Source organism: Triturus cristatus, chromosome 9 (assembly GCF_964204655.1).
Source record: "Triturus cristatus chromosome 9, aTriCri1.1, whole genome shotgun sequence".
NCBI lineage: Eukaryota > Metazoa > Chordata > Amphibia > Caudata > Salamandridae > Triturus > Triturus cristatus.
Window position 1 is genome coordinate 332,384,334 of NC_140592.1, and position 20,708 is coordinate 332,405,041.

Here is a 20,708-nt window from a genome sequence, read left to right on the forward strand (position 1 = left end):
CTGTTGCTTCAACAGTTTTGGCTACGGCGCCCCCAGCTCCTTCTTTGTCCTCGCCATCTTTGATAACTGTGACCACTAGTACATCTACTGTTCCAACTCCTGTGTCCTCTGTTATTTCTTCTTTGGTGCAACAGCTAACTACAGTTGTACCCACTACTTCTGTTGATTCTCCTCCTATGGTTATTCATCCTCCAGTATTTCTGGATGCTGGAACGCCAGTACGAGGGTTTGAGGACACGGATTGGGTGAAATTCAGGGAACTACTGGGTCCGTTGGTGCGCTCTGGAGTGGGTGAGGATGAAAAGGATGTATTAGCGAGACAGGCTATGAAGTGGGCTAGTAATCCGGTTCATGATACTGAGGACATTTGGCAAGCTGTGCGTGAGTTTTTAGCCTTTCCTACAGCAGCACGTTCTTCAGCACATGTCTGATTGATCTTTGGCACACACATATTAAGATGGAGGCCCCAAAAGTGTTATTTGATATTAAGGATCGTGTTTATATAGCTGATTTAGCCCCAGGACAGGTGCTTGCAAATATTGCCACTATAGTTTCTTACAGAGTTCGATTGTATGACACGAGTCCCACTAAAATTACTCAGTTCCCTATGCGTGAGGTTCATCCAATATATCATTCAGAAATACCTGAGTTAATGGATCAGCTCGGTAATGTCACTAGAGGAGCCGTAGTTGCTCGTTTCCAGGAATAATGGAAAAGAAGTGAGGTTTTAGCCCTTAAAACAACGTTGCCCAACCCTGGGAAAAATCCTACAGCTTATTATAAGGAATTAACAGAGGTTGCTTCTTCTACTGTAATGACTCTTGCTGATATTGAAATGTTTTTTGGTCTGTTTGTTCTGGTTGAAATTTGGAGACAGGTGCATACCCAAGATCATGTTGCCGAGTTGGGCGGTAAATGGGATGTGATTAAAGGATGGGATCAGGAAAGGAAGCCAGGATCTAAACCCCATGCTGAGATACTTGCTTTGCCCAGACGTAATATTACATATATGCATACACTCATCCCACCCAAGAAGGTCAGCTGGGACAGATTGACGGCTTGTCAACAGAAGATGGATGAGAGTGTGTCAGATTTCTTTACTTGCTTTGAAGATACCTTTTTGGATTATAGTGTGCAGGATATGTCCAGTGAGGGTGGAGTCCGTTTGTTTGTTGACAGGTTTGTTACTAATCTTCTTCCTGAAATAATTACTCGTTTGCAGGCATCTGAGAGTACTTGGTCTACGTCTTCTCCCTCTGTTATTTTGAAAATGACTCAGTATTATGAACACCGAGTTCAGCAGGAAAATGATAAAACTGACAAGAAACATAAGGACTTAAAGATGAAGGTATTGTTGCAGCAAGCATTTAGGGGAAATAATAGGAGATGAGGAGGTCCTTCCAGACGACTTCCACGTACTAGGCAGCCTTCAACGACACCTTTGGGGCAGAATCAGTGTAAGTATTGTAAGGAGGAAGGATACTGGCATAGCCAGTGCCCTGTGCTTTTACAGACGGTTACGTCCCCTAGAGGATGGGGTTCTGGTGGTAGAGGTCGTGGGACCGACAGAAATTAGAATGCTGCAGAACCTGGGGGCCATTATGATATTAATTATTTTGATGACCCCAGAGATGGACAATATTATTATGATTATTATGACATGAATGATGTGACAGGTATGCCTTATAGCTAGGACAGCCAGTGACAGGGTGAGGGACCAGTTCAGATACCTGTAGATCGGCTTGATCCTTATGTCACAGTGGATTTGCAAGGCTCGACTTAGGAATTTTTGGTGGACACAGGTGCGATGAAAAGTACTGTTTCTCTACATATGGTCCCTGGGGCGGCTCTGTCTGGCCACAATAATGTTTCGGTAGGTTTTTCAGCTGTACTGGTTGTAAGCCCCATTTCACTTGCATTGACGGTTGGTCCTTTCACTGTGGAATCTCTGTTCTTGTTAACATCTAAGCGTGGTGAGAATTTGATGGGTTTGGATCTGTTGAAGAAGTTGCATGCTACTATCTATTGTTCCCCTGCAGGTGTTTATATTACTATGGGTCCGGATGTGAGTGCTAAGCAGTGTTTGTCTCAAGATGCGCCCCTCCCAGCTGAACTTGCTGAGGTACCACCCACATTATGGGCTACAGGTGATACAGATGTAGGTTTGTTGCATATACCACCAGTTTCTATCCAAGTTAAAGATAATGCTGTTCTAACTCGCATTCCTCAGTATAAAATACTGCAGGCAGGAGAACGGGCTCTTCTTCTGATTATTCAAGATTTGATACGAAAGGGAGTAGTTGAGTAAACATCTGCCAGCATTTGTAATAGTCCTAATCTTCCGGTCCTTAAGAGGACACCCTCGGGTTCCTCTGAGAATCTTGATGCCAGTGGATCCCAAATTCCTTGTTACTAATCAAACCTTTGCTTGCATTAACAACGAAAGCAGTGCATGAGCCTTTGCCTTGAACGCCAGAATATCAGCAGTCTTTTGAGCAATTAAAAACTGCGCTTTGTTCGACTCCGGTGCTTGGCACACCCAATTATAACAAACCTTTTGTGCTCTATGCTCATGAAATGGCTGGTTGCGCGCTTTCTGTCTTAAAACAGAAATTTGGGGATAAACAGAGTCCTTGTACTTATTTTTCTGCTGTGCTTGACCCTGTCGCAAGAGCCCTCCCGAGTTGTGTGAGAGCAGTCGCGGCTGTGGCCACTTCAATCAGACAGTCGGCTGGACTCGTACTTTATACTGATCTCACAGTTATGGTACCCCATGCTGTGGATACGCTTTTGAATAAGACAAAGACACAGCACCTCACCAGTGCACGTCTTACTGGCTATGAATTGACATTGTTTGCTAAACACATTACAATCAAGAGATGTGCCACTCTGAACCCAGTCCCTTTACTACCCCTCCCTTCTGAGAATGATGTAGTTGAAAAACATGACTGTATTTTCCCGGACAGAGGAAGAGACAAAAGAATGGGTAGACTTGACTGATGTTCCCTTATTTGACCCTCAAGGAGAATTATATGTTGATGGCTCTTGTTTTTAAATTACCAGATGGCATTACCACTGCAGCTTATGCTATCACTACATTGCGAACGGTGGTAGAGACCTCATGAGTTTCCTATCAGTCGGCTCAAGCTGCTAAGGTTGCTTATTCGAGCTTGTGAATTGAGTGAGGGCTGGTTGTCAATATTTATACTGAAAGCCAGTAAACATTCGGGGTTGTGCATCATTTTGGGGGGCTTTGGGCAGAGAGAGGGTTTCTTATCTCCCATGGTACCAAGATTCAGCATCGGCACCTTATATTGTGGCTTTTGACTGCCTTAATGCTTCCCAAGAAATTGGCAATAATCAAGTGCAGTGCCCATAGAAAGGTTACAGATGATGTGGGTAGAGGAAATGCTTTTGCAGATCAGGTAGCTAAGGAAAGGGCCCGAAGTAAAATGAAATTCATGTTTGTTGCAGGACCAGCTAGGTTGGTTCCCGAGGTTGTTATGTTTGAGAATACTCTTGAGAGTGTAAAGGAGATACAAAGTGAAGTCACAAGAGAGGAATTGGCGAAATGGCAGGAGAGTACAGCACAGTTGAATGAGGAAGGGTGTTGGATTGATAAATCGGGGCAACAGAAATGTTCTGCCCGTGGTTACTAAGGCACATGATCCAGCTCATATTAGTGCGAAAGGAATTTGTAAATTGTTAGCCCCTGTGTGGCATAATGATTACATCTCCAAGACAGCTGCACATTTGGTGAAATACTGCATGGTCTTTATGATGCATAATCCTGGGAAGGGTACTCCTAAACCACCTGGTAATTTTGCACCAACCACTTTTCCTTTTGAAGTTCTTCAAATGGACTACATCGAATTAGAGAGATGCAATAATCTTAAGTACGTTTTGGTGGTTGTGTGAGCGTTCAGTAAATGGGTTGAGGCATATCACACTAAAGATAATACGGCTATTGCGACTGCGAAGGTACTCCTTAAAGAGTAATTTCCTCGTTTCGGCTTGCCCTGAGTTAACTGGAGTGACAACGGAAGTCATTTTAATGGTAAAGTGATTACATTGATTTATGAAGGTTTGCATGTTAAACAGAAATTTTATGCTGCTAATCATCCACAGTCAGCGGGTTTGGTTGAGAAGTACAATGGTACTCTCAAACTGAAATTAGCAAAAATTCAGGAGACAACAGGGTTAAAATGGCTTGATGCTCTACCATTAGCTCTTCTGTCAACAAGAACAATAGCTCATTCTAGAACAGGGTTGTCACCTTTTGAGGTCATGTTCGGACGCCTGGTGAATGTCTGGGGTGTCCCACGCCCTCGTAAGTACTCAGATATTGAATATCCTATGTTACTTGATTATTTTGGCCAGTTAACAGAAAGTTTACGTTCTATTCACCAACAGGAGTGGGAGTCCCTACCTTCTGTACCAGAGGGACCTGGCCACGACATTCAACCCGGGGATTTTGTACTTATCAGGAAGTTCCAGCCGAAGAAAAGTTTGGAGCCGCGCTGGAAAGGTCCTGAGCAGGTTCTTTTGGTGACACGGGTGGCTGTAAATGTTGCTGGTCGAAAGAACTGGGTGCATGCCACCCATTGCCAAAGGATTCCTTTGCCGTTGCCATACAACCAGTGGGTCAAGGAGGGCGTGGGCGACATCGAGTGTGAGCAGGTGCCCAGGTTTGTTCCGTTCAGTGACGCCCACCTGGTCTGGACGCAGACGGATAAGGAGAACAAGGGTGTTTCGAATGAGGCTGTTCCCCCAGAAATACGAGCTATCTAAGAGCCTCTGTTTGTTGATCACACAGTGCCTGGAGCTACAGATATAATTTGCCCCCTAGGCTGAGGTATACTGAGTCCAAGGAGAATAAAGATTAGGGATGGACTGTGCAAGATCGGTAGTACTGAGCTATAGTACCAACGTAATTAACAGAAATTAGTGGGGAAATTTGTGCTCACTCTGCCTTTTTTGCTTGAACAATTAGCTAGGCAAAACAGAAGTATACCTTGAAGGTATACCATCTTTATCGACGTGGGATAAAATAAAAGAGCTTAGGACAGAGCAAGCTCCACCGCTGGTGCTCAAGAGCGCCAAAATATTGATGGACAATAGCAGCCTATACCAGTGAGGCTCTGATGGACACTGGGAACTTGTATATTTTCTTTGCATTTTTGTCTCTTTGCCAGTTGTCCTGCATCCCTTTGGTAGAAAGGTTGTGGACGAAGAGCCGCCAATGGTTCTTGTTGCACAGCATATTATGATGTGGACACGGAGAAGTAAAATAACACGTGTTGTCCTTTTTATTCTGTTGATAATAATATTGTGTGGGGTGTCATGAGTTTTGGAAAATGATCAAAGTGTACCTCTACGCAGCAAGGTTAAGGTTATTTCCCCAAAAAGAAACAAAAGAACAGCCCAGAGTAATGTATTTTTAGAGACGCATAAGAGATTCTTCGGAGAGGGGACTGCTTGTTACCCTACTGAATCAGTCACTAGTTTGTGGACTGCAAACCCATTGTCACTTGTGAACTATACTTACGCTTGGCCACCCCAATTCACAGAAGTGAAAGAAGTATTTGGTTTTGGCTATCTGGGACCATGTCTATACCATAGAAAGCCAATGGGGACGGGTTATCCAGGTTGTGATAACAATACTTATTGCGCCAATTTCTTTATGGAAAAACAGCATGTCACAATGGTGGGTTGGCATTACAAGAAATTAATAGTTACGCAGGAGGCTGGTTATTATCCTGCTTGTTGTCCTATTGTAAATAGTACTGACACTTTGTTGTATATAAATTGCTCAGGAATAGTGATATACAAAAATAGGATTCCTTTGGTAAATGTTGAGGACCCAAGTACTTTCGGAATGAACTTCAGGTATGCAGCAGTGGATTATGAGGGGCCAATTTATGCACACCCATGGTTTTTCTTTTTGTCTAATGGCACGTATTCCAATGTCCAGAATGGTACAGATGATGTAGCTCCTGGCATGGTGTTGCCCTTGGGTGTACCTTGTAAATAGGTGAAAAGGCTAGAGAATATTTTGGATGTAAGCTGCAAATTTTATCTAACACCACAGTAGCAGCTTTGCGTGACATCACCACTCAGTTAGAGAACATGTGTATATATTTTGAACAGACTAGATATGCAGTAGATTTTATTCTGGCTAAGAGTGGTGGTGCATGCGCGGTAGTGGGCAACCAGTGTGTACTCACAATCAAGAATATGGAGAAGAACATTACCAACCATATACTAGATATCCTTGAAAATGGCAAAGGAATGGAAAGTGGAAATTGGAGTTGGTCTCATTTTGGTAGCTGGGGCTGGATTCTTGAAAAAGCGATTTATCTTATTGTAGCATTGATGCTCTGCTGTGTTCTTGTTCAGAGCCTTCCCTTTTGTTGTTCTTATTGTACCACAATTCTCACACACAAAAAGAAGATATCAATTCATGATACAAATGCCGCCATATTGCTTCAAAAAGATATTGAGGATATAATGAATACCGATGAAGGAATTTTTGAGAATTCCTTCCTCCTTACTGTTTCACTTCCTGATGTTGAGAATATTTTGAGAATATGGAGTGCTCATAAATGTTTATTCATAACAATTTCTTATTATTGTTTGTTGTTTCGTTTGTTGTTAGAAAATGTTTTAGATTGGGGCGCTAGGTGGTGCACATCCAAGATGGCCGCACACCCGTGAGGCTCTGGAAGCTTGGCGGCACTATCCGTTATTTATCCTGTCTTCTACTTCAGCTACATGAGACTCGCTGCGGTCTGATTGCCCCCTGAGCTCTCCGCTTCCTGCAGGAAAAAACTTGTGGTTCTCACGGCCCTCTGAACCTCGCTGCGGAACATTGCTGGCTGCAGGCGCTGGGGCTGCTGTTCCCGCTTGGGACCTGGCCGGCCGTTGTGTCTACTCGAGCCCCGTGGCTCTCCACGTGGCGTTAAGGCACCTTAGCAGCCTGGCTCGGGCTGGAGCCCCATCGCTGCCCATACGACTTCTCTCCCATGGCCTCCCCTTCAGGACGCTGTTGACTTCTCCTCCTATGTGCACCCGAGCAGTTACTGGAGGTCTTGCGGTGTGGGGTGCTGATTGTGGAACGCCTCTTTGCGCTGAGGACCGCGCTGCATCGGCGACCCCTTCTGCTCTCCTCGGATGCGTGAGTACTGCCGAGCGGGGGGCCCTCCTGCTGCCAGGATACCTTTGTGTGGGCTTGCGGACACTTTTGTAAGCGCACCGCCTCTGGGTACATTCCATCACTTATCTGCAGAGGCCGGCCTTTCCATCTCCGCCTCCCCATCTCCCGAGGCCTCTGGTTCTTGCCTGCGCTGTTGTTGCTCTGCACCAGGACTGCCCCGCTACTGGCCTGCTGTACGTTGCACGCTGCACGACCTGGCTACCTCGCTGCGGGGGAGTCCACGCTACTGATCTTCACGTCCGCACACGGCTATCTGTCTTGTCCCTCAAACCTTTGGAGGCTTGCTGGCGTCTGCGCTCGGGTGGGGTGTCTCGTTGCTGCTGGCCTCCTGTCGTCAGGCCCTCGCCCGCACCCCGCACTGCCCTCTTTGCCTGGGGTCATTTTTCACACTACAATCTGCTCTGGAGGATTTCAGCACGATGGTTAACTGGCTGTAGTGGACTTCTCCGGGCGGTGGGTTTCTCCTCCTGCAGGTCGGGAAGCTGAAACTCACCCCCATCATTGCTGACCCACCTCCTCAATTGCCGAATCCCGTGGATACACCCCTGCTCAGCTCACTTATTCGGGAGTACCTATTCGCCTCTACTGCGGAGGAGCTTGTGTGTCCAGCGGGGTGCGATGGGGAAGCCAGATGGCCGACAACAGCGACTCACATTTGATATGCAAAAAAAGGTGGCGACGAGATCGGCCTCTGTTGAGCCTACAGCTACCACTATGGATCAAACACAATCACCCTCGCAGGTTTCTGAGGATGATGTTAAGTCTCTACGGTTGGCTGTGCAGCACAGAATATCGGACCTGTCTGGGAAAATGTACACTATGAATAACCGATTAGACATTTTAGTGCAAAAAGTAGATAAACATAATGGGCAGCTGAAGGAGGCGGAGCGACGAATATCTGAAAATAAGGACACCACTACTCAGATGCAAACGCAGGTAGCTCAAATGGATAAATTGCTGAAGGTGATTGCGGCAAAAAATGAGGATATTGAAGCCAGGAGCCGCCGTAACAATGTCCGCATCTTAGGCATACCAGAGAGCACGAACACCGGGCGTATGGAGAATTATATTGAACGCCTCCTTAAAAGCTCTTTTGGGGAAGATTCCTTCTCGCCGCACTTGGTGATTGAACTTGCCCATCGCTCTCTTGGCCCGCGGCCCCCCCTGGGAGAAGCCCCACGACCCATCATAGCACGCCTTCTCAACTATTGTGATCAGGATGTCGCACTCCAGAAGTCCCGAGGATTGAAGCAGCTACAATTTGAGGGTAATGCATTCACCATCTATCCAGATTTTACCCTTGCGGTGCAAGAGGCATGCCGGAAATTCCTTGCTGTTAAGCAGAAACTTCGAAAGGCCCAGATAGAGTATGCTTTCTTATATCCCGCGAACTTCGGATTACGCACAATGGCAAGCATGTTTTCTGTACCAACCCGCAACAGGTAGAGGATTTTCTGAAAACCATCACAAGACGTTCTCCACGTCGAGACCAAGCCTCCAGGTCATCTTCCCGTCCAGTGGCTAGGTAGGGACGGATAGGTGCATGCTTTTTTTCACCCGTCGGAGGATGCTCCTACCCTGCCTGACCGATGTCTATGCTCCATCGCTGCACTTCCCACTGACATACTGGCCCCTGTGGGTGGTAGCCGCTCCAACCAGCATTCTAAGCCTGGACCGACGTTCCTGTTCAGAATCACGAACAGATAAGTGACTGAAAAACTTCACTCATTGACTATTGTGCTAACTGTGTTTCTGTATAAACTGCTGAAGCATGAGTAGAAAAATGTTATGCCTCGCCAAGCACCCTTCACCCCCATGCCACTCTCTCCCTGATATGGGTTGACACCCGGGGAGTGCGTTGCAGTTAGAGGTTGGCTAAGGGAAGGGACTACTGCCCTCTGGCGCCCCCCCCCATGGGTGATCCCCCCTGGCGTTTTCTTCCTCTTGTTATATATTGTTCTGACTTTTTCTTGCTAAGTTGGACTAAGTCTGTTAGAGTGGATTGGCCGAGTATATTGGGACTTTGGGGTGGGCAACAATATGCCGGCACGTTTGGGGTGCCGTTGTGGGTGGGGGTGGTTTGGTCATTAATAGTCTGCTTTTGGGGCAATGCATTGCAATTCTCTGTTTTGAGAGGGAGGAACTGGGATGGGAACTGTTCTTATTGCTTTAGCCAGTACTGGACAAATACAAATCGACATGTTCGTCATTATGTGTTGGGACACTCTACCTTACAACATCAACAAAATCATCATATAGTTTCACCAAACCTGCAAAGCCAATGCAGACAACTCCACTAAACTGATCACATGGAACGTCAGGGGCCTTCGTGATCCTCGCAAGAGACGGCAGATATTGGCATATTTAGCTAGACACCACATACAAATAGCCATGCTCTAGGAAACGGACATGGACACTAGACATCGTCATGCTTTGGTTCCAGGTGGGCCTCTGTCCGTGCGTTCTCATCATATTCCACATACTCGTGGGGCACGCTTAGTAAAGAAAAACACACCGTTCATATTGGGGGGCACGTATAGTGATCTCTCTGGCCGTAGTTGTATACTCTGGGGTACTCTGGCCACACAGGCTATCACCCTAGCTTGCAGCTATTGCCCCAATTTGGATGACCCTGGGTATTTCACGACACTATGGGGTCATATACTCAAAATAGGCTCTACACATGTCATTTGGGGCGGGGATCTAAATACCGTTCTTTGCCCCTCTATGGGCCACTCCAACCCCCAACCACATCACTACACAAATGCTCGGGAAGTCCTTTCTGGGCTGCTTACGGAACATGGCCTTGTGGATGTCTGGCGGCATGTGCACCCTGCCACTAGAGAAGGCACTTTTTATACGGCTGGGCACGTAACATGGTCTAGGCTCGATTACTGGATATGCTCCCATGGTGTGGCTCCTTGGATAAAAACGGCTACTCATCTGGCACGTACCTATTCGGACCATGCGCCGGTATACCTTGAATTGTTGCCCCTAACTCCATTGCCACCCCTCACTGCTGGAGGCTAACACCTGAAGCACTTTTAGATGCGGTGTTCCAAGCTGAATTGGGGGAAGAAATTGAGGATTTCTTTAATAGGAATAAGGGTTCGGTGGATAATTTAGGCCTGCTCTGGGAGGCGTTTAAGGTTACGGTCAGGGGTATCTGCATCTCAAAAAGTTTTGGAGTGCTTCGTTATATTAGGAGACATCTGAGGTGCCTTGAACTTGAAATCAAACAACTCAAAATGGACATGTGGGCTGCTGATTCTGGTGCCGTGCGCACCACACTCCGCGAGAAGCTCACATATTACACTGACACTGCGGACCGGGAGGTAAAATTTAGGGGCAAATACTTCAGCGCCTGCCGATACGGAGAAGGGGAAAGACCTGGCTGAGCATTGGCAAGTGCGATTAAGACACTTATTCGGAACTATACCGTTCACAGCGCACAGCCCCTCCTGACTTCTCCCCCTATTTAAAAGATATAGCTCTTGGCTGGCTGGGAGACTCTCAGCGCGAATTCCTAATGGCGCCATTTGAGGATGACGAGTTGTGCGAAGCTATAATGCAAATGGCATCGGGAAAGGCGCCGGGCTCCGATGGGCTTCCCATCGATTTTTATAAAATGTACATTGACCAGCTGCTCCCTGTACTCAAGGAGGTTTTTTTAGAGGCCCAAGAGACACCGATCTTGCCCGAATCCATGAGGGAAGCGCTCATTACATCTTTATTGAAACCTGGCAAACCCGCGGATCATTGTGAGTCTTACCGGCCGCTTTCTCTAATTAATACAGATGGAAAGATCCTGGCTAAACTAGTGGCCAAATCGGTTCAGCCTACTTATGGACAAGCTGGTTCTCCCTGACCAGGCCAGGTTCATTCCGGGACGAGCCACGTACCATAACCTTAGGACCTTATTCTCTATTCTGCAGGCAGTGGACCCAAGGTTGCAACTGATAGCGGTGTTTCTCGACGCCCCAAAGGCTTTCGACTCGGTGGAATGGGACTACCTATTTACCATTTTGAACTGTATGGGCCTTTCCGTAAGTTTCATAACATAGATTAGGCTCTTGTACACCTCGCCCACGGCGAAAGTCTTAATTAATGGCCACACCTCCTCCTCAATTTCTCTTTCTCGTGGCACGCGTCAGGGGTGTCCTCTCTCCCCCCTTTTATGTGCCCTGATTATGGAACCCGTAGCAGCAAAAGTTAGACAACATTATAGTCATGTGGGCCTTCGCTGTCTCCTTCGTCCGATACTCATCTCCCTATATGCGGACGATGTGACACTATATATTAAAGACCCACAACACAATCTTAACCCAATACTACGCGAGTTCGTCAAATTTGGGGGCCAATCCGGTATACACATAAACTGGTCCAAATCACAGATATTCCCACTGACCAGCTCGGTTACTCCTTTCAACACAGATTTTCCGCTCGTGTGGTGTGCGGACAATGTCAAATATTTGGGTATTCGTGTCACGTCAGACTGGGACGAGTTAATGCGCACTAACTATGGCTGTGCAATGGAAAACATCATAAGCTGCATTACCCGATGGATTTCCCTTCCCTTAACTATGGCTGGACGCATATCCCTTATAAAAATGGTGATCCTCCCCAAGTTTTTATATCTTTTTTTAAACATTCCCTACGACCCTGGACTGCACTTCTTTGCCACCCTACGGTCGGAATTGATTCGGCTGATGTGGGGCGGAAAACAGCCGCTTATACAGTGGAACACGTTAATGCGGCCTTACTCCCATGGGGGCTTTGACATACCCAATTTTGAGCTTTATTACCTATGTGCCCAGGCTCATTATGCCCATTACTGGTTCCACCCACCTCGGTATACACCTCATGTTGCCACCGAACACTGGCTCGCAGAACCCATCCCGCTGGAGGGTTTTATTCTCTCCTTCGCTGCGTCCCGCGGCCGTAGCCCATCTTCCGTAGATTGCACACTCACAGCCTGGTCTCGTATCCTGGCTCATACGCAAGTGCCCAGTCTATATTCCCCTCTGCTACCGCTCACATACCACCCAGAAATATCATTAATACAAGAAGGGCTATTAAAAAAACTGCGCGTATGCGAAATATTCGCTGCTGGGGGGACTTATATATTAATAGGAAATTCCGCACCCTCAAACAACTGTGCCCTGATCCTCCCCCATCCACTATGGACACATTTTTATATGCTCGCCTTTGCCATGGCATTCAAGCCAGCAGCAATGTCTTCCCTTCAGAGCCTGCAATATGTGCACCTCTACACAACGTCTTACGTGCCACTACGGCTTCACATTTGGTGTCCATACTCTACCATGGTTTATATAGTGACACTGAGTACCCCCCATGCCCGGCACGTGCTAAGTGGTCAGTAGATTTGGGCCAGGATCTCACTGATGCACAATGGCTTTACTGCTGTAGGCAGACAGAGCAGATCTCTGCCAATAGCAGACTCCGTATCATACATTATAGATTCCTACACCGCAGCTACTATACCCCAGTTACACTCCATAAATTTGGCTTGAGAGATACACACAGGTGTGATAGTTGCAAAATGGAACATGCCGACTTTCTGCACCTTGCCTGGGATTACCCGTATATTCATACTTACTGGAACAATGTCCTCGCGGACCTAGTCTCTATGGTCTCTCTGCCTCTCCCGAAATCTCCACTTGTAGCTCTTTTAGGATATACTGAACAGCTCCCAGCCAAGAACCGAAAATTTGGGTCCTTCTGTCTTGCGCTGGCTAAACTGCGCATAGCCTGACGATGGGGTAGGGGTTGAGCACCCAAATTTAAGTATTGGCTATCTGACATGATCCTATGGCAAAATCAACTTTGCACCTATGCTGAACTTCTCCCCCGCTACACATGCCCCTGTGACCTCTGGGGCCCACTGCAGACATATCTCTTGGAACACCCCTACACTGACGAGGCCACGTCTTAAAGTATACCCTTATCTCTCTCTGCACCTGGCCGTCACTGGCTGCTCTGACCCTCCCTAAGGATCATCATGCCGGACCATAACTGTTTTTATTACATACTGCTAGAGCCCCTGGCACACCCATTTTCCTGCAGTCTGCAATGGCAATTGTATGATGTCTTATTTGTTCTTTGTATTACTGTAGCTCCTTGGTGATGTATAACGTTCCACACTGCTAAACTATGTACATGACTCCTCGCACTTATGTATTCCGATGTGTTTTTGATACGTGTTCCCACTTGTCTCAGCTGTATATTCTTTGCAGATATTGAACTTTGATTGTTTGTTTCTTGATGGAGAAAAAAAAAATTCAATAAATAAAGTTAAAAAAAAGAAGAAAATGTTTTAGATTGTGCTGCAAGGAGGGTCTGTTAGAACAGAAATCGTTCATGCTTATACAGTGTTTCATGTAAGTTAGCAGTCGCTGCACCATTTTCTATTTGGATGCCATTTTAGGATGTTCGAAACTGATTTAGTTTAATTCCGAGAAATGCTTCTCTTTAGGTTTCGTTTCTTCACTTGGGTTTTGTTTCAGTCATAAGCACACTGTTCACGTTCACACATAGTTTTTTCGACCTTGGACTATGTTACTTTGTGTAAAGATATGAGCGCTGAAACAGTTTTTTCTGTATTTTGCTGTTTAGTTGCACCTGCTCGGAAAATTCCACTGTGGGCGTGTTTTCGCCCGGTTACGAAACGTACATAATGTATCTTTATGCTTGTTGATTTCAGTTCCCTCTGCAGCACTCTTAGCGACTAAGCAGATGGGGCTCCGCTCTGAGTGTATACGAATAAACAGTTATTGGTTTGTATTCTCTACTGTCTGACCGACTCTTCATTTGGTACGGTAGGTTGAGAGGTGGTCATTCATGACCAGGGTGGCCCTAAACAGGCTACTTCCTTCACTGGTGCCTGTCTCAGAACAATGTAAGCACAGGAGGACTTAATTTGATAGGACAGCCCTCTTTTTAGTCCCATTAGTATGCTGCAGCTGCCGTGTAGCATTCCTAGAGGCCAGCAGTATGAACATAAGGGCACAGTGAGGCTTTTCTTCTGCTTGCTGACATACCTCTTGTTCAAGTTGGTCTTTACTGGGCCTATGGAGTGGATGACCTAGATGACTGAGTGAATGAGTAATGAGGAATGGTTAGCCTCTCTTTGTGCTGAAGGCGGAACATTTGGAAGGAAAACAGCAAGATGAAAGTGTCAAAGCCTACATGTTTGCTGAGTGATTAAGTGAGTGTGTCATCTGTCTCTATGAAGGGACATATGACAGAGGAAGAGCAGCTCCAGAGTCCTTGGATGGGAGAAGAAGCACTGAAGAATATTACCCCCCAATAAAACCACTCACACCATCCTAAAGCTTACAAGTGCGATATAATGCTTTGCAGATTGCAGAATTTACCATGTTTGGTGCATAAATATGCATGTTTAGTGAGGTTCTTCTCAGAATGTCAGTAGCACACCCTTTGGGAGTATCCTTAGGCCACAAATGACAGGCACTCATTTGAGGGTATGAGGGCAAGAAAAGCTTTGGAAAGCTTGCTCCAGTCATCTGTAGGATAGAGAGACACTGGGGGAAAAATTACAGAGGGAGCCAGGCTCCACAAGATTTGGTCAGGGTTGGACAGTAATCTTTAGCAGGGACATTTGACCCCTCTCACTGTGGGACCAGGATCTCCATACCCCTGTGCTTCTGACACCATTTCAGACCTCTCAATAACCCATCTCATTACCCCGCAAATGTTCTCTTCTTTTACCCCAGCTTTTGCAATGCACCAACCTATTTTTCAAGGTTTTGAGGGACTACAAACACCCTTCCCATGTGCCCTCCAATTGCATTCTCTCAGTAATCCAGCTGCTTCTGTCACTGTTCAGTCTTCAGTGGCTGGTTGGATGTACATTGTTCGGGGGTCCAGGCAATTACCACTCCATAAAGCCTCAATCAGCACACCCAGACTTCACTACTATAAATCAGAAGTACATGTTCTGCCTAACAGTAAGTCCTGGCCTTCACTCTGTGGATCATACCCCATCTAAGGAGAACAAATCAGTTGACGAGCACCTCAAACTCTCTACAGACACTGCCAGTCCATACATTGCTGCCTATTTGCATGCCATGATTATTCTCTATGACCCATCCAACCAAATGCTACAGGTACCATCTTCCTACCTCATTCGTCGGCTCCACCGACCTCCTTTTATTTAACAAATGTCAGTGCTCTCAGATTCCATAGCGGGAACCTCTATACAGTCTGTTTTCAACACAACCACCCTAACATGCCCCGCGGAGGAGAGGGGGGCAGTAAAATCAAGGGGAGTCCTGTCCCTGCAACAACCCCACCACATACTCCTCGTTGCCACTTTCAATACCATAACCGCAGTAGGATTCAATGCTGCCTCCTTGTGTTTGGTAATAGACACTGTCAAAACCCTGTACCCCCCCCCCCCAAGTTCCCCTGTTGCCCCTATCCTTTTGGGGTACAGGAGGGGAGCAATAAAAACTATTAGTAGCCCCCCCAAAAAAACAGAAGCCATGTCATTCTGTGCCCCCTACAACCTCTTAATAATGCAGCCCCAAACCCCCTTTAATACTGCTTCCCCAAATTTGATACCCCCCCAAATCAGAGAGCGTAGGGGTGCAGTAAAAGTAATTTTTGGGTTCTCCACCAAAAGTCTCATCCTCTGAAATCACCCAATCTGTGGGCTGGTGAACCACTGCATTAGTGCTCACGTTTGGCCCGAATCTGCTATGACCTCTCATCTGTCCCCTGACTTGCTGAGTGACCCAGACTCCTCCATCTGTGGCCCTTGGTACCGCCTTTTCTCTGTGACCCCAACACCCGTCCTCTACATATGTACCTCCTTCCTCTCTGTGACTCCACCCTCCCATGCTACCCTTCTAGCCTACTCCTACTTCCCCTCCTCTTAGTGGCCTTCTTGCCCCATCTCATTCAACACCTATTCCCCTTCTCTCATCTGTCACTGTTCCTGCCCTATAACTATGCCTTCACAAACCCTTGCTCTTGCCACACATGTTACTTGAGGCGGCCTTGACAGACGCTTATTCTATTGCGCACTCGCTGTTGCTGGCGCTGCTGCTGGCGCTTCGCTTTTTAAAACTCCTGATTTTGTGATTTTGTTTTATTTTACTTTGCTGCACTTCTCCCCTGTTTTTAGCAGGGTCTTGCCCCCTTCCTCATTCCGCATATAATTGGCTCCCTCACTGCTGTTTTGGCGGGCCTGGATCTCGGGGGTGGTTCACTGTGGGCGCCATTTTGGGTAGGGATGTAAATGTAGCTTCGGGCGCCATCTTGGAGCGTCCTCGCGCTAGGATTGGTGAGCCTACTTAAAGCTCCCCTCTCCCGCGCAGCGGGACGCGCAGGTGAGGACGCCGTCGCTTAGCCGGAGTCGTGCCAGAGTCCTGCCCGTCTGCGCTCGTCCGCGTCGAGGCAGCGCGAAGCGGGGCAGGCTCTGGTTCTCGTCGCGGTGTTGCGTCGCCGCTTCTGGCAGGTATGTTGTCTTACACACGGTCCGAGCTGCTGTACATAGGGCAAAGGTACAGAGGATGTGTTTGTAAGCCTGTGGACCCTTTAGTCGGCCCTTACAGCTGTGCCTGCAAAGGCTGGTCACTTAAGAGCCCCACTAAAATCCGTTCCTTGGAAGATGCTATTCCTGTCACGCGAACGTGTGTTGCATCTCGAGATCTTCGTATTTGGTGTCTAAACATTAGATCGCTGGTAAAACATCACCTGTCCATTTATGATTTGCTTGAGAAAGAGGACCCCGATGTCTTTCTAATGACAGAAACCTGGCTTCAGGATTCGGATTCTGCCATATTGAATCTTGCATTCCCTCAGAACTATACCGTCTTCACTTCCAATAGGACCACAAGAGGAGGTGGTATTGCTATGGCAGTCAAATCCTGTTTTCCAGCTGAATGGAAACCGTCGGGACTATTTTCAAAGTCGCTTTTTCCCATCAATTCACTTTCAGTGGTATGCTCATTTACCGTCCTCCCGGCAATGATTCTGTCTTCAGGTCCGCACTGGCCGATATGGTCAGTCCTATAGCACTTGGTTGTGCCAACTTCAACATCGTGGGGGACCTTAACATCCATTTTGATAATGGGTCATCCACTACTGTGAGCACTCTGCTGGCGAACCTTGAAGCTCTTCAACTCACTCAGCTCGTCACCCTTCCAACCCACTCAGAGGGCCATATTTTGGACCCCTTCTTTTCCACACTTGATGGGGTGAGGTTGTCAGATCCGAGGCTGATGGGGTGGACTGATCATCTGCTGGTAGAAGCCTTTTGTCCGGTCCACGATAAGCCTTTTATAGCTGTGGACAGACCTATTCTAAAAAGGCTTTGGCACAAGCTTAGGCTTGAAGAGTTTTATAGCATACTGGAACAGAAACCTCTGAGCACCTTTATTAATGTGGAACAAGGTTACCAACAGTTCTGCGCTTGGATCACCGATGCCCTGGACTCTCTTATACCTCTACGGTGGTCGAAAGGCCGGACAAAAACACCTAGTCCTTGGTATAATGAGTCACTCGCAGAACTGAAAAAAGCTTGCCGAAAAACAGAGAGGGAATGGAGAAGATCCTATGACCCTGCTCTGAAAACTCGGTACTTTACTGAGCTGAAGTTCTACCATAGAGCTATTTGCAGAACACGAGCCGCATTTTACGCTCAAGAATTTGCTACCAGCCCTAACCCATCAAAACTGATCTTCAAGGTACTGAAGGATCTTATGAAAAACAGATCCACCTCAGAGGTGATTTGCACAGATTCCCACTGTGATAAGCTGGCCTCCTTTTTTGTGGAGAAAGTGAAAAAAATCTACCAAGGTTTTGACACACTCCACCAGAACCGAGAGGTTACTGTCCCCGATACGATGGGATATGAGACCCTTGCTATGCTACCTGAACTGACTATTGAGACCTTTGACAGGCTTAGCCTCAGGGTCAAGTCAGGTTCTCCCTCGGACCCGTTAAAGCCAGCCTTTATCAACACACTTTCCCCACTGTGCCGTGACCCCTTATTGAATCTTATCAATATGTCATTGTCCAACGGAACGGTACCCACGGCATGGAAACAGGCAGTGGTCACTCCTATACTAAAAAAAGCCAACTCTGACCCCCGGTTGCCTGAAAATTATCGACCCATATCCCTGTTGCCTTGGATTGCCAAAGTAACAGAAGCCCACGTCAACTCTGTTCTGTCTGAGCATCTGGCTCACAACCAGATATTGGATCCCAGTCAGAACGGCTTCCGGTCGGGACACAGTACCGAGACGGCATTACTCTACATCACGGAACATCTTCACCAGGTACTGGACTCAGGCCGTACTGCAGCGCTTTTACTATTAGATCTAAGCGCTGCCTTCGATACTGTGTCCCACCATATACTGATCCAACGCTTACAGGAGGCGGGAGTGACTGATCTCGCCCTCCAGTGGTTTCGGTCTTTTTTATTGGATCGATCCTTTAAAGTGGCTATACCACCTGGACAATCCGCCACTTATCCCCTGGAGCTGGGGGTACCACAGGGATCCTCGTTGAGCCCTACAATGTTCAACCTCTATGTGAAACCGTTGGCTGGTGTCGTCAAACAGTGGGGTCTTACGATGGCCTCATATGCGGACGACACACAGCTAGCGGTGACACTTAGTGGAGACCCTGAGGTGGAGGCCCCCAGATTCCGAGCGGGTCTGATGGCAGTAGCAAGCTGGCTTCGCACCAACTGCCTTCAGTTAAATGCCACCAAAACAGAGGTGTTGGTACTAGGGAAGCACGCTGAGCTATGGGGTAACCAGTGGTGGCCTTCAGAGTTGGGTGTCACTCCCATTCCAGCTTCTGGAGTGAGAAATTTAGGCATCTGGTTGGACTCTGCGCTCACCTTCAGGGACCACACTAAGAAGGTGGCTGCCACGTGCTATGGCATTCTGCGGGGAATAAGGCCGGTTTTAAAGTATTTTGATCCCCCTACCAGACAGCTTGTGGTCCAGGCCTCTATACTATCTCGGCTGGACTACGGCAGTTCACTGCTGTTAGGGGTGAATCAAGCTGAGGCCTCTAGGCTCCAAATGGTACAAAATGCCGCGGAACGGGCCATTGTGGGCCTCCCTAGACATTGCTCAGTGTCTGGTACCATCACGGCCTTACATTGGCTCCCGGTCAGACAGCGAATCCAGTTCAAAGCGCTGTGCCTGACCTTTAAAATTTTGAAATCTTCTTCGCCGCCGGCACTTGCCAACCTACCCACGCCCTATACTCCTTTGAGATCCTTGAGATCGGAGGGGCTTCACCTGGCTGTCTGTCCACGCTTTAAATTGAGCAGAATGGGTGGCCGCTCCTTTAGGGTGCTCGCGGCAGGTTTATGGAACTCGCTCCCGGTACACTTCCGAGCTCTTGAAGACCTGCTCGCCTTCAGGCAGGCGATTAAAACTTTCCTGTTTCCCGTGTCTGTTTAATTTCTTTTTCTTTTATTGTGTGTTATGTTATAGTGTCTGTCATAGCGCCAGGACGCCCCTTTGCTGGGGCAGCTGTGCGCTATAAAAATATAAATAACATAACATAACATAACTTACCAACCACTCTGTAATCCACCATTTGTCAACCAGGCCATAGACCACCACTGTTAACACACACTAACACACACACAGGCACCCGCACACACAAACTAACACACACACACAAACACACACACACACTGCTCGGGGCAAAATTGAAGGTGTCAGGCAGATGTGTGTTCACTTCCTTGCTGCATGAGCAGTGGGGGTGTAGGACAGCAGCATGCTAACCCCCTGTTCCTTCCTTCATTCTTGGCTAGTCGGGTTACAAACCAAATGCTCAAATGAGCAAGCCATTCCTGGTTTGTAGTCCTGAGGATATTCATACCCTGCAAATAGAAAATACTGTTTACCATACTTCATCTGTATAACTTCATTCATAGGCACAGATCTCATGGGGGACAATTATTAAGGTGTAATGAAGATTATTGGTAAGCAATTAAAGCATTACTATTTCATACCTCTTCAATATTACACTTCTTACTCTACTAGGACCTACAAAGATGTAGCAATTTTATGACCCACACATATGTTCTTTATCTAAATATAACACTGAAACAAGCTGGCATGTTGACATATGTGGACTTACCAATTTTATCACTATTCAGAAAAGCAAGAGTCAGACTGTAGAACCAACTTCTCAAGATATGCTGAAGCAAACTTTAATTATATCATTGTCATATTGATGACAGAGACAGAAGGTTCTAAAAACTGGATTCACACTGATGTCTATGCAAACATCCAGTAAAGTGACCAACCACTCATGAGTAACATAAGCAACCAAAACCTGAAAACCAAGGGGCTTATTTATAAGCCCCTAATGCCACCACAACGTCTCTTTTTCAGACGTTGCGTTGGCGATAGGGGTTTCACCTTATTTACAAGGCAGCGTTAAGCCACTTAACGTGGCTTAACGCTGC